Source organism: Littorina saxatilis, linkage group LG17, assembly GCF_037325665.1.
Source record: "Littorina saxatilis isolate snail1 linkage group LG17, US_GU_Lsax_2.0, whole genome shotgun sequence".
Classification (NCBI taxonomy): Eukaryota; Metazoa; Mollusca; class Gastropoda; order Littorinimorpha; family Littorinidae; genus Littorina; species Littorina saxatilis.
The window spans coordinates 47,325,263-47,341,518 of NC_090261.1; the positions used below are offsets into that span (position 1 = coordinate 47,325,263).

The following is a 16,256-nucleotide window of genomic DNA, read 5'->3' on the forward strand; positions in this document are numbered from 1 at the left end:
ATGAACCAAAATATGGTAATTATATGCTAATTTGAAGGTTGTGGGGTCAAGCAGAAAAGAATTTCCCCAACAGCTGTAGATCGTGGTTCAAAGCAACGCGAGAAAAGGAGCGTCAGCCACCGAGGGATTTGCCGACCGTGGTCAAGTTTGGAATTAAATTTCTCTCTCACACACTCATATTTGACAAAACAAGACACATTAATAAAAGATTGAAAAAATGATCTTTATTTTGATACCATTTTTTTTAAAATTTGGTTAGTAATTGCTGAAGCAGAGTAAGTTGAAAAGTGCCATATTTCACTCAAGTTTTGCCTTTCCCGCACTGCTGCTGATAGCACTGCCGGTACCTAGTTATATGCATGATCCGTTTTTACACTGCAATAAGCCATGCGAGAAGTGAAGCCATGCGTGACGAAAACGAAGTCGGCAAGGTACAGATATGGGGTGGCGTAAGAATCAAACAGCAGTGCCGGTGAAACAATGCCTTGCGGGAAAAATGTGAGGGAACTAGTGTAGATACTATACATTTTGTTTTCTGCAGAGTCTTGTAGTTGTAGTTCAGAATTACAGTATTTTGCGCGCGTCATACGAGTAGGGACAGCTGCATAAACATGCACGTACACGTTCTAGCAACTTTCTTTCCTCTTTGACAAAGACAGACAGATAGACAGACAGGAAGGCAGGCAAAATGACAGACCAGAGAGTACGGGAGAGAGATTTCATACAGACTCTGTCTGTCTGTCTGTGTCTGTCTGTCCTTCTTTCTCCCTCTTTCTAAGATAGTAAGACGCAGTCACAAAGAAACGAAATAATACGTAAACACTCGCGATCAAATTACCTGCTAATGACAATGAATCAACATACAAAGCAAATACGCAAATGAACAGACTCCGCGGGACTTCTCTTCAAGTTACATACCCAAACCTGTTTCGGCGGTCATCTGTGTCTTGCACTCTACAGCATGCTGCCAAATTTCTCCGCTTTCTCACCGTGTCTCGATCATAAATAATGCAACGAAACGCTATTCATGCCACCGAGGTGTTCGGTGTAATAGGTAAAGGCCACCACGAAGTCATGCATGTTTTAGTACAAGCTACAGAAGCACCATGTCATGTCAGAATGAAACAAAGTCATTGTCCATAGTATAACTACCCAACACAAGCAGAAGATTGTCTGTCATAGTCACATCAGAGTTCCCCTGAGATTATACAGAAATTCTTTGCTATCTGTCGTGGTATCTGTCGTGGTATCTGTCGTCAATACTATCACTGTGGCACTGACCCTAGTTGAGCATTCCAAAATGTCCAGGTACGGAGGGCTTACACCAAAGCGAGATACATTTTTCACCTCATACTGTAACATTGGCCTGTAATTTCTCATACAGACCACGTTTAGTTATATACATTAGAGGGAAAGATTGTTATGTTATGCGACCAAGCCGTGTCATGTTTCTCTGCAGTGGACACGTGAAATAATTTTGGAGTTATTGGTAAGAACAAAGACAGGACACCAAAGGCAGGTTTCTCTGCAGTGGACACGTGAAATAATTTTGGAGTTATTGGTAAGAACAAAGACAGGACACCAAAGGCAGAGTAGTAAGGTACCTACCCGAACACCAAACGGCGGTGCGTCATCCTTGATCAAATGGTCCTTACACCGGAGTAATGAACGTCCGCGTGTTGTGAAGTCGATTTTAAACGTGTGTTTCTACGGGGAACCTATTAGGACCTACGCGAATATCTACGCACGACAATCATCACTTTAGCTAGCACAGAGCGTAGCCTTCTTACCTACCCAATCACACAGATAAATATTCTTGATCCAAAGTTTATTCAGACCTTGAAGATATTAATGTAGAATTCAACAGCCGTCAGGAAAAAAAGACTTGTACGCAGAATGTGTTCACATTCGGGCAATGCGAAGTCACTCACGAGCGATGAATATCCTTGATCCACAGTTTATGCACTAGAACTAAAAAATGTTCTAAGTGGAAATAAGGACCACTACAAAAACAAAACACAAAACACACACACACACACACAGTCACTGTACTGCCTACCGAAACATAAACGGCAAAGGTGGACTTCGCAATCGCGAGTAGCTATAGATTTCTGAGTCGAGACACACTTATCTGCTGAAAGACTGAAAATGAATAGAATGTCTAAGGCAGGAGTAACGACCACCACCGCACGGACAGAGTCACTGTATTACCTACTCGAATCTACTGGTAACGGTACACTTCTCAGACAGCAGGTCGTCTTCAGTTGCCGAATTTTAAATCTGCAGAAACACTGAGATTGAACAAAAATGTCCAGGTAGGAATATGGTCTACCACGCCACAGTACACACACACACAAGAATAGTCACTGTACTGTAACAAATACGGCAACGGTATTCACAATGCCACAAAGAAAGTGAAAAGAATGTCCAGGTAGGAACAACGAACACCACACCTCACCACAGCACACACAGAGTCACTCGTATTACCTACTCAAATCTACACGGCTCAGGTATCCTTCGCCAGTCACAAATGAGGTATATAGCTAACACTTTTTAAGGCGAGACATAGCCTAGTCTCTTGCAGAATACCTGAAACTGAAAAGAACGGTCCTGGTAGGAATAACGACTACCACAAGCACACACGGAGAGTCCCTGTACTACCTACTCAAATATACACGGCACAGGTGTACTTCGCAGGTCACAGGCGGCCTCACACTATGAATGAATGAAAGCCGGTTTAAGACATAATGAGACAGACTAGTCGACAGCTACTAAGACGTGACCCTTTCCTTTTATGCAGTGTATAGCTATGACCTAAAACAGACGCTGAAGGCGATCGAGGGTTGCGCGAACACTCTAACGCTTGTTTTGCAGCAAAGGTATGAAACTTCACGACACAATTTTAATTTAACCATGCAGCTGGGGAAATAACGAAAAAATACACCCAGCAACATTATGGAAGTGTTGCACGAACACTGTAAGGATTATTTTACAGCATCAGTATCAATATGATCAGAGGCGGAATATTAAAACAAGTCGCGTAAGGCGAAAATACAATATTTAGTCAAGTAGCTGTCGAACTCACAGAATGAAACTGAACGCAATGCCATTTTTCAGCAAGACCGTATACTCGTAGCATCGTCAGTCCACCGCTCATGGCAAAGGCAGTGAAATTGACAAGAAGAGCGGGGTAGTAGTTGCGCTAAGAAGGATAGCACGCTTTTCTGTACCGATCTTTGTTTTAACTTTCTGAGCGTGTTTTTAATCCAAACATAATTATCATATCTATATGTTTTTGGAATCAGGAACCGACAAGGAATAAGATGAACGTGTTTTGAAATTGATTTCGACAATTTAATTTTGATAATAATATTTATATATTTAATTTTCAGAGCTTGTTTTTAATCCGAATATAACATATTTATATGTTTTGGAATCAGCAAATGATGGAGAATAAGATAAACGTAAATTTGAATCGTTTTATAAATTTTTATTTTTTTTTTACAATTTTCAGATTTTTAATGACCAAAGTCATTAATTAATTTTTAAGCCACCAAGCTGAAATGCAATACCGAAGTCCGGGCTTCGTCGAAGATTACTTGACCAAAATTTCAACCAATTTGGTTGAAAAATGAGGGCGTGACAGTGCCGCCTCAACTTTCAGGAAAAGCCGGCTATGACGTCATCAAAGACATTTATCAAAAAAATGAAAAAAACGTTCGGGGATTTCATACCCAGGAACTCTCATGTCAAATTTCATAAAGATCGGTCCAGTAGTTTAGTCTGAATCGCTCTACACACACACACACACACACACAGACACACAGACACACGCACATACACCACGACCCTCGTTTCGATTCCCCCTCGATGTTAAAATATTTAGTCAAAACTTGACTAAATATAAAAACACTTGACTGTGACCACAAATAATAATAATAATAATAATAATAATAATAATAATAATAATAATAATAATAATAATAATAATAATAATAATAATACGAATATTTATAACGCGCACATATCTCACCAACAGGCGACTCAAGGCGCACATACACTCATTCACACACACGGAGACTTAAAGTCACCAACACACACACACCATCAACCATTAAAATATGTACAGTTATTCAGGGTGGGATGGGGTGGGCAGTGTAGAATGCATGGATTATGTGGAAAAAAGGAATGTCTTGAGTGCAGATTTGAATGATTCGAGGGACTGTTGTTGACGGAGGGGGAGAGGTAGTGTGTTCCATTGGCTAGGTGCTTGGAAAGAAAATGAGCGTTGACCTGCTGTACGTTTGAGAGAGTGCGCAAATTGAGATGAGGACAGAACATCGTTAATCATTACTACTTCCTTTTCCTTCCAGCAGTGTGTGGTTGTGGAATTCTAACTTTTAACAGCTTTTCGCCAAACTCTCTTCCGCCGCTATGACGTTGTGGACCTGCGACCTGAACAAGCTACAGTAGACTACGAGAAAGCGAACAAACAAGAACATCCACAGGCCTAAGAAGACAGGCAAACACTCTGAGGCCTCGCACGCCAAATCACAGCCCACAGCAAACACAAAATATGCAGGTTCGTTCGTGGACACACTTTCATGAAGCATAGGCACCGGATTCCAATAAACAGATGCCATTTCTTCAGAACTGTGAGACAGGCAGGCAGAGAGATAAACGAAACGTACGGGCACACACACACACCAGACACGGCGACAGACTTTCGTTTCATTCCTGCTTTATACGTTGCTCTCTCGCACTATCACACCAGAAAATGTGAATACCTGAGGAGGAAGTAAGCTTGCTTCGCGTACCTGTGCCTGAAAAACACTATGTCTGCATGGCTCTGATGCATTATCAGATCGGTAAACTCCCCCGAAAACAACATAAGGCTACCTAAATGGCGGGAAAACACGGTTATACACTTAAACACCCACTTGTACAAAACACAGACACGAGTGTACGTGGGAGTTCCAGCCCATAAACGAAGAAGAAGAAAAAGAAGAAGAAGAAGAAAAAGAAGAAGAAGAAGAAGAAGAAGAAGAAGAAGAAGAAGAAGAAGAAGACGACGACGACGACGGTAAGCAGAAAAAACCCACGAGAAGTAAGCACGCTTATTTCGCGTACCTGAGTATGAAAAACGCCAACTGTCTATCTGGCTCCCTCCCACTATAACTTCAAAAAGATCTGAAAGCAGACAAGCTGAGAAGTATTAACTACATTTGCTTTGCGTACCTGTGCATGAACAAACGTCAACTCGTCACCAGCGCCCACACCTACCTGCCTGGCATTCGGACCGTCTGAGCCAAGCCAATGATTGCTTTGAAAATGGCATACTTGTTCCAAACAGATTTCACCGACAGGTGGTCGATCAAGATAAATGACTTTTTAAACTGCACCAACTGTTGTAAACAGTTTCTGCAACTGTCAAAGTCTTTGAGTAACCAGGAATACAAGAAATGTGAAAGAATGACTTAGGGCAAAGAACTGAAGTCACGTTTCGAGCCAAGTCAATGGCTGCTTGGAAATGGCATACTTGTTCCAAACAGATTTTACTGGCAGGTGGTCGATCATGATAAATGACTTTTTAAACTGCACCCACTGTTGTAAACAGTTCCTGCTACTGTCGAAGTCTTTTCCGTAACCAGGAACACAAACAACGTGAAAGAAATTCAATGACTCAGGGCAATGAACTGAAGGCACGTTTCAAAGTAAACTCCCACGCACTTGAACGTAAACTGTCGTGTCTTTAACAACAAAATGTCCTCGTCAAACGAACTGAATTAAATTGAGTAAATGAGTATGTAAATCGTAGTTTTTATCATGTTCGTAAAATACGTTGTGTTGTTGTCTTTATACTAACAAAAAACAAACAAACAAACAAACAAACAAAAAACAAACAAAAAAAACAAGTCGCGTAAGGCGAAAATACAATATTTAGTCAAGTAGCTGTCGAACTCACAGAATGAAACTGAACGCAACGCAACGCAGCAAGACCGTATACTCGTAGCATCGTCACTCCACCGCCCGTGGCAAAGGCAGTGCCCGTGGAATTGACAAGAAGAGCGGGGTATTCGTTGCGCTGAGAAGGATAGCACGCTTTTCTGTACCTCTCTTCGTTTTAACTTTCTGAGCGTGTTTTTAATCCAAACATATCATATCTATATATTTTTGGAATCAGGAACCAACAAGGAATAAGATGAAAGTGTTTTTAAATTGATTTCGAAAAATAAATTTTGATAATAATTTTTATATATTTAATTTTCAGAGCTTGTTTTTAATCCGAATATAACATATTTATATGTTTTTGGAATCAGCAAATGATGGAGAATAAGATAAACGTAAATTTGGATCGTTTTATAAATTTTTATTTTTTTTTTACAATTTTCAGATTTTTAATGACCAAAGTCATTAATTAATTTTTAAGCCACCAAGCTGAAATGCAATACCGAAGTCCGGGCTTCGTCGAAGATTACTTGACCAAAATTTCAACCAATTTGGTTGAAAAATGAGGGCGTGACAGTGCCGCCTCAACTTTCACGAAAAGCCGGATATGACGTCATCAAAGACATTTATCAAAAAAATGAAAAAAACGTCTGGGATTTCATACCCAGGAACTCTCATGTCAAATTTCATAAAGATCGGTCCAGTAGTTTAGTCTGAATCGCTCTACACACACACACACACGCACACACGCACGCACATACACCACGACCCTCGTTTCGATTCCCCCTCGATGTTAAAATATTTAGTCAAAACTTGACTAAATATAACAAACAGAACACATTTCGTAAAGGAACATTTACACATAGAAACTTAATACTTTTTCTTTTGGACGCAGAAACTTCGATTTGTTTTTGTCAATGAAAGTTTCAATTGTCTCATTTGTCTATTTACCGTTTCAACTGATTGAGACACTGGTCACTGCACTGCATAATGTTTTCACACTAAACATGCAAATTTAGAATTACTCAGCAGTGACGTTTGTCCACGGTTACTATTCTGCAATGCCGCCACACACAAAAAATCCCCCAAAAATCCAAAAACAGCTAATGTCTCTTCTCAATGCCTGAGAGAACGGTATAAGAAACTCACAAACACTGATAAAATCTACCTACACGAAATAAATTGTGTTTGGATGGCTTCGAACTGTAAACAGTCCTTCACCAGTTCGATGACTATAGACCAAAGGGGAGCAGGCGAAATCCACACCACATACGCGTAGGCCTACGTGCCGCGCTGAAAGCCGAACTCACATGTACTAGAAAGTGAGAGTGACTTCGGTCATTTTTTGAAGTAGGTACATGTACAATGAAAAGAGGCTTCCTTCGGGATTCAGTTTGGATGGAAAGAACCGACCAACCTCACTGCCATTTTGCAAGGACGCGTCAGTTGAAAAAGTAATAAATTCAGAATACTACATGACCTGCTGTGTGATACCAGTTTTGTTGTTGTTGTTTTAATTATATTTTAATGTGAGCATAATCGAGCTTTTCAATATTTGGAGAAAAAACATCGAGTGGGATGGGGGTAGATGCGTGTGTGAGTGTGTTGACGGGGTGGATGGGTGTTTTTGAGGGCGCCTATATAGCGTCTAAATACTGTACCAACCAAACAAACACGCACACAAACAAACAAACAAACAAACAAACAAAAGATGTGATTCCACTACATGACTGGAACTGTTTTTACAACGTATGACATTGCTTCTATGCATTTATTCAACAACCATGCGGACTGATCTGACGACTCTCAACACAAAGTCAAAGCAAAGCATTACTAGCGTAAAGGTACATGCTTTCTCGTGAAAGTGATCAAGTCATCCACTACCAAAGATCCGATAAACCTTTTACACAGGATCCTTAAAATTAAACACCTCCCCGAAATCACCAGCTAGCTGTTTTTCTGCACATCTGAAATTCGTTGCTGATTTATATTCGTAATTCAAACCTACGTCAATCACGAAATAAATTGAGGGTAACAAAAAATATCACACTCTACACAAAAAGCAGCCAGGCTGTTGATTGTTGCTATGTGTCCAAGGTGTGGAACAGTCTTATTCCACCAGAAAGTCTGGGCAGGTCTCAGATGGTGAAAAGGATCGCGTACACGAGAAGGAATGGACGTTTAAGGTAGACATTCCTTATTCACAGTATTGCTAGCATGCAGCGTAGATCACCCGCCTGACAGACTAAGTCATGGCAAAGACTGTATCTTGAGGGTCTGCTCTGTTCATGGTCTGTTTTGGCACCACACCTGCATTAGGAACAGCCGCTGAGTAACACTGAGTGGATTAAAACTCAGTAGGAACAGCTAACGTAGACGGGAAAGGGCAGGCTTATCTCAGTCCCACCATGTGAACAACACCTACACTACACGTTTCAATGCCTCTCTGACCCATTCAAAGACACCGGGGCGCCATGGGAGCCACAGAAAACAAGGGGTGCCAATGTGTAGCCATACAAGCGTAAATGCATTGATGACTTGGAACACGGTGTTTCCTGTCATCATGTAACACCCCCCCCCCCCCCCCCAGCACTCCAACACCAACCCCACTCGCCAAAATTACTGTCCGGAAATATGTTGAAATACTGAAGTTCAATAAAAACAACTGCAAAAACAAACACACTACGAAACAAGCAAATCCCCTTATAATGAAACATCGACTTCAACTTGATGAACAGGAAACATTTTGTCACAGAAGAAGACAAGGGAAACACAAAAAGGTATAAACAACAATGGCAGAAATGATTGAGCACTGCAATTATAAAAATCAGAAGACCCGCGTGTACCACTTACACACTATGAGAGAAGAAAATAAAACAGAAGTATCAGAATACAGGCCCGGAGCGCACAACCAGATCTTTGTACTGTGTAATAACATTTGTAAGAACAATCAGATCACGAAAGACACATACAAAGAGCGGCAACATTGATACGTTTTCAACACACAACAGGTAAAATATGTTCGATTTTGTCAGAATTCTTCGCTGGCGTGAACCGACTTCACCAAGATCTACCAATGGCCTTCAAGAATGGCAGTATTCTCCAAATCCCTCGTCTGTCGTCATCTGTCTTTAATGACCACAGACCACGGCACCACGGGGTCCAAAGGGTGGGCAAAAGGTCAGAATACAGGAATAAATATTCTTCAGGTCAGTTTGTATTGACAGTGTCTCGTGAAAAGCGAGCTGGCCACAAGAGGTCGGCTTCTTCACAGTCCGCTCTGAAAAGTTTTCATTGTTCGTTTAGTGGTCTCCTTTCTTTTCAAGGCTAGTACACCGAATGGTACTTTGAGCCTTGGATCCTGTATTGGCTTAAGAATATCTAGCTATTTGTAAAGTGGATTTACTATTTTGCTGTGTAAATCAAATGACGCTTTGAACTGACTACGGGACCTTGAACTGAAACTGGTTTTATTCTCGATCAGTCAGAAACCCACATCCCTTGCCCCCAGTCCCCTTTTGTCTGGTACCTTTCAACAGAAGCACAAACAAAGTGTGGTATACCATGCAAATACTTTTTGACAGTAATAATAGGATCTCTTTTGTGGAGGCGGTGATATTTAGAGTTGATTTCCCTAGTTAATTCACTGATTGCAAGTCTTTGTTCAGACAGAAGTTCATACCTGATTGGCTTTTTGCCTTGAAAAGTGTCGGTATCAGACGTTTCCTGGCTTCCAACACGGTGTTGATTTCGTACAAATATCGTTCGCGTCGGTATTTTGTTCTTGCTCATCACTTCTGTGGTGTCATGAGCTACCCGGATATTAAATAGAGACCGTTTAAATATACACCCAAGTCTGTTTAAGCTTTGGTTGAATGTGGCTATTGTAACAGCACAAACCCCCCACATATATTGCAAGGGAGAAAAATAGCTCAACGAAAGAAAATCTGATGATTCAGCATAATTCCCTGTCGGTGTCTACATTTCAAGGGATGAGATTTAGCGTAATTTTTATCTTCTGAATTAACGAGATGCACATAACAACTTGGTTTTAGTACAGGCCAAATCAGAGACCAAGTTGAGTAAATGCAAATTCACCGATACTGCTTTCCAAAAGAAAATCCAAAAACGATAAGTGAGACAACGAAGGCACGATAATTTTTACCAGTATTTTTTTTTACTAGTACAGCCAGCAATAGAAGTCTCAGGTCGAAGTGAATAAGGTCATTCACACTAACAGGTCGACGTCTAAACATTAAACTGTTCACAACGACTATCAAAGCAAACCTTCAAACAAACCTGTCACTCGGGATTCTCTCAGTTCAAATCGTGTGTTCAACAGAGCAGCAACATAAGTATACCCCAAAAGTCAACAGATTTACTTCAAAAGCTTAAAGTTCTGACCCCAAATAACCCCTGTCAGTCGAGACTCCCTGAGTTTAAAAGTTTTGTGTACTATGCGGGGACTAGGTTGTACGCCGTAACAGTTTGAATTCATAACTCTTTAACATGACGTATTACTCCATGCCATTCCTTCAACGAATAATCAACACCTACGAACCACGTCAAACTTCAATCAATGCAATACCCACTTACAAAATGCACTTGATATCAGTACTTTTCACTGATTGCAAGTCTTCGTTCAGACAGAAGTTCATGCCTGATTGGCTTTTTGCCATGAAATGTCTCGGCATGTTACACAAAATTCAATGATAGCAGTACATTTCAAGTCAAACAAACTCCAAATTCTTACCAACATTTCACGCGACAGAAATACCGTATTTAATTAATGACTATCCAATAGACCTTCTTTTGAAAACTCTCCCGCAACCTGATTTATCAGCTGTAATCCGTCGAGATAGCTGCCAAGAAAAACGAAGACCACAAAAAAAGTGGCCCAAACTTTATCACTGTTTACCTCCCCCTGGCGACCAAACATAAACGCACCCATAAAACATTCAAAGGCAAGGTCACGTGCAAACAATTTATAGAGTGAGTTAAAAAGAATGAGCTTGGCAGGACGGTGAAAGGACAGAATTCCAGGTTATTTAGTTTTGTTGTGGTAAACTGCAATATAGTCAACTGAGTTATGATTAATTGTGTGAAGTAACTTTTTTGTGTGGTCCTCTCGTAGTTTACTTTCGTTACCTATCACACACACACACACACACACACACACACACACTCTCTCTCTCTCTTTTTCTCGCTCTCTCTCTAGGCCTCTCTTTCTGTCACAGTTCAGCGATTACCACTGCCAAAGGTCAAATTGTATGTGAGACAAATACGGTGCTGACAGGTTGAAACGAAACGCGGGAGGCATGAAGGGGCAGAGCGAGCGAGAGAGAGAGAGAGAGGGAGAGGGAGACACAGACACAGACAGCCAGACAGACAGAGAAACAGACAGAGACAGAGAGAGACAGAGAGAATGAGAGCGTTGTTTGTGTGTGTGCGCTCGTGTGTGTGTGTGTGTGGTTTTGTGGTGGTGGTGGTGTGTGTGTGTGTGTGCGCGCGCGTTCGTGTACGTATTTGTGTGTGGTGTGTTTGTGCGTGTGTTTGTGTGTGTTCGTACGTGTGTGTGTGTGTGTGTGTGTGTGTGTGTGTGTGTGTGTGTGTGTTCGTGCGTTCGAGAATGTGTATATGTGTGAGAGAGAGAACGAGAGACGGAGAGAAAGACAGAGAGACAAGAGTTGCAGACTGAAAGTTCAAATGTCATCTGGACAACACGAAGGAAGGTGCGTGTGACGCAGAAAAAGAGACAACCACACCAAGAAGTGCAGAGACAGACAGACAGACAGGCAGACATATATACAGACATATATACAGACAGACAGACAGACAGACAGACAGTCAAATCGACCGACCAACAGACAAACGAGACTTCATTCTGAGAGGTTGGAACGCGGAGAGAGGTACACAATCAAACACACACAAACAACACCAGAACTACCATTACCTTCAAAGTCGTCTGTCACAGCCACAGTTAAAAAAGAAATCACACCCCAAGCTAGAATATACTTCGAACTGTCCTCAAGAACCAGGAACAGGCTTGAAAATCCACACCGGTTGTGCACACTGGAAACAACTTTCCTAATTCGCTGCGGTAGCTCTACAAGATCACAGGTGTTCCGGAGAACTATCTGCCGTCAACACACCTGGCCAGGTGAGCGCTGGAATGGCCACTCTACCTATGTACCTCCCGCTTGACTTAAAGTCAGGTACCCGACCAGTGTGGGTGAGCGGGTTGGGGGTGTAGGTGTGTGTGACCCTTCTAGCACACAGCCGTCTCTCTCATACTCGCTCACGTACCTATACACAACGGCAGTGTCACAGGAGCAGAGAGGGTATGACTAAAGTGGGACAGTTTACTGTGTATCGTCAAGATTGCGTGTGTCAACTCTTTCAGCCGACGAGACCAGCCGTGGAACAGTTAATTCTACACGGTGAAAATAGTTAACTTTTCGCACACCTTGACTAAAGAGGATTTATTTCTCTCCGGTGGAGGCTAGCAACTCCTAAAGTGCTGTTCACATGGCAGACTTGCAACCAACTTGTGACCAACTTTCAAGCGATTTTAGTTAGCGGCAAGTCAAATCAAAATCGCTGCCCATGTGAACAGCACACACTCGAACTCGCAAACTAGTTTTAAGCGGCGAGTCTCGCCAGACTTAGCCTTTTGGGATTGTCCGGTTCACCTCATTGTTTTCCGACGAAGGGAAGGCTAGAGCCACAGAGATGTATACTTCTATATTTAACTCAGTGGCTAGACCTGACCAATCAGTTCGCGCGATAGGAAAAGTCTGGCCAGCGCAAGTCGTTTGCTTGTCGTGGCTGAGCCGGGCAGTGCTCAACTGGGTTTTGGAGTCTGGCCCGAGTCGTTTGCGAGTCTGGCGCGAGTCACTGGGGCTGTTCACATGGCAGATTTTTTCCCGATTCAGCCTCAACGACTCGGGAGCGATTGTCAAACGACCAAAGTTGATCACAAGTTGGTTGCAAGTCTGCCATGTGAACAGCACTTAACGTGAACCCATGTACTATAATTTTTCTTCCTCTTCATAATTCTGGAAACTTACAGAGTATGTCAACCGTGACAATTGTTTTGAGAAATGCCAACACAGTTCAAGTCTAGAAAAACCTTGAAAGGAAAATCAAGCATGTTAATTCTCAACGTAGAGGCATCTTTCAAGTCGCTAAGCACGGGTGTGAGACTCTTAAATCAACGTTACAATTTTTTTCTGTCTCATTTCTCGAAGTGAAACAATTCCCCACTTAAAGCCATTCATTAAATGACAATGACCAGAGTTCACGATCAAAGATCAAGAATCACTACCTTCGATTTTCTGTTAAAGCGGTCGAAGTTCCTGTCTTTGGAATTCTTTTACTTCGCAATCAATGCAGGTCACCGGTGTCAAAGGCAAAACTCACACCCTTGTCCCACTTTTTTTTTAATCCCCTTCTGGCAGGTAGATATCCAGGCCGCCAAGGTAAACTGCAAGCAGGCAGCTACATGGAGACCCTACAAAGCAGCGTGGACTTTGCTTGGCTTTTCTCAATGGCCCCGAGTGGTGGTGTTTATTTTTCAACCACTGCTAAAAGGCCGTGGTATAAATGTTCAGCTTCGGCAAATTTCAAAGGATTCCCACATACGTAAGAAGCTCTTTTAAAATGTCTCAGGTGTGACTCTGTGAAGGGGCCACGTTTTACCCATGCACGGTCGTTTGCCACCTACTTTGCTTTTAATTGTGTGGGTAAACTCTGAAATGTAGTTACCCGTGAAATCCACACTACAACCACAAAGTATTAGGGGTTGAGAGATTTGCGTGAAGCCTTGCCGCTTCGTTTTTATATTTAGTCAAGTTTTGACTAAATATTTTAACATCGAGGGGGAATCGAAACGAGGGTCGTGGTGTATGTGTGTGTGTGTGTGCGTGTGTGCGTGTGTGTGTGTGTGTAGAGCGATTCAGACTAAACTACTGGACCGATCTTTATGAAATTTGACATGAGAGTTCCTGGGTATGAAATCCCCGAACGTTTTTTTCATTTTTTTGATAAATGTCTTTGATGACGTCATATCCGGCTTTTCGTGAAAGTTGAGGCGGCACTGTCACGCCCTCATTTTTCAACCAAATTGGTTGAAATTTTGGTCAAGTACTCTTCGACGAAGCCCGGGGTTCGGTATTGCATTTCAGCTTGGTGGCTTAAAAATTAATTTATGACTTTGGTCATTAAAAATCTGAAAATTGTAAAAAAAAATAAAAATTTATAAAACGATCCAAATTTACGTTTATCTTATTCGCCATCATTTGCTGATTCCAAAAACATATCAATATGTTATATTCGGATTAAAAACAAGCTCTAAAAATTAAATATATAAAAATTATTATCAAATTTTTTTTTTCGAAATCAATTTAAAAACACTTTCATCTTATTCCTTGTCGGTTCCTGATTCCAAAAATATATAGATATGATATGTTTGGATTAAAAACACGCTCAGAAAGTTAAAACGAAGAGAGGTACAGAAAAGCGTGCTATCCTTCTCAGCGCAACGAATACCCCGCTCTTCTTGTCAATTCCACGTGCACTGCCTTTGCCACGGGCGGTGGAGTGACGATGCTACGAGTATACGGTCTTGCTGCGTTGCGTTGCGTTCAGTTTCATTCTGTGAGTTCGACAGCTACTTGACTAAATATTGTATTTTCGCCTTACGCGACTTGTTCATTTTATTGTTCATTAATCCCGTAACTTAGTATTAGCATTGAGTTTCACATAAAGAAGTGTTTAATGCACACCAATAACTACTCGTGAACAGGTGAAAGATAATCGGCTGTATTGAATGCACTGGAAATGGAATCCCCATTGTAAGACCTCCAAGAATCGGAGAAAATCGTGTGGTAAAGTCGAGGGGGCTTTAAAATGAAGCTAAATGTACAGGCGTTAATTAAGGACAAGTATAAGGATAAGACTTCACGTAGTCCTGTGAGGTTACCCCAATGGAAATTCGGGCTGTCTTCTCACTTGGCGTTACCCATTATTTGTTCTCTCTTTTTCCTGCATGCGTGTATTCATGTTACCAAGCCTTGAGACTTTGGCTGTATCACTGTACTGTATGCAAAGACCAAATAAGAATTATTTAACATCATCAACAAGAATCATGTCAATGCTATTGTCAATAGAGAATGGACTGAGCAAGCTATAAAAAATAAAAATCGCACATACGCACACCTTACTATTTAAATAAGTTCAAATATACATCAGACAAAACTAACTTTCTTTAGATATTACAGAGGTAAATTTTGCTGGAAATATCTGACAGGGAAACCGTGACACTGAACTTGAGTGTCTTCCACAATCATTGATTGAAAGAAAGCTTCAAGTAATAACAACGATGAAGAAACACCAATGCCCAAGCAAAAATACACATCGCTAACACAATGTTATAACTGATACCCTATAAACATATAGATTATTCATGAATAAAATCTGTATTACCTCTGCCAAGAAAGGTCTGCACTCCACACACATTCGTGGTGACAGTGTGCCCACCTCGAGCGATTGAGCGCCAAACTTTGCACAGGCCAGGGTTGTGTGTGTGGGACGGGGGATAATCTTGTGTGCTTTGGGGCCAGAGAGGCAAACAAGCAGTTCTCTCCTTGTAGCATCCACAGATAATGAGTCTATGAAGATTGGGCTGGAGCTGTACTGTCCTGAGTGAGTGAGTGTCTTCATCCTTATCTTTTGCACACACGCTATATAACGGGTTTTGGGCAGTGGGAGGGGGGGGGATAGACAGGTTGAAATGGAGAGAAAAGGGGAAAGAGAAGGCGGAAGACATTGAGACAGAAAGAGAGCGAGGTGGTGAGAGAGAGAGAGAGAGAGAGAGAGAGAGAGAGAGAGAGATAGAGGGAGAGATAGAGGGAGAGAGGGAGGGAGGGAGGGAGGGGGGGAGAGAGGGAGGGAGGGAGGGGGGGGGGAGAGAGAGAGAGAGAGAGAGACAGACACAGACAGACACAGACAGACAGACAGACAGAGAGTGAAAGTGAGATAAAGAGAGAGACTGAGAGAGAGAGGCAGAGAGAGAGAGAGAGAGAGAGAGAGAGAGAGAGAGAGAGAGAGAGAGAGACAGACAGACAGACAGACAGACAGAGAGAGACACAGACAGAGAGAGACACAGACAGAGACAGACAGACAGAAAGTGAGAGTGAGAGTGAGATAGAGACAGAGACAGATAGAGAGAGGTTGAGAGCTAGATCTAACACTGAGGTGCTGCAGCAGTCGTAGTTTTAGCAATATGCCATCGCCGTAGCAGTCAC

General features: G+C 41.9%; 1 protein-coding gene across 1 annotated transcript in view; it reads right to left on the bottom strand.

The window, feature by feature from the left end:
- Positions 1-16,256, bottom strand: part of LOC138953563 (centrosomal protein of 170 kDa protein B-like) — a 102,183-nt gene that overhangs the window by 83,585 nt on the left and 2,342 nt on the right. The gene's annotated exons all lie outside the window — the stretch shown is intronic.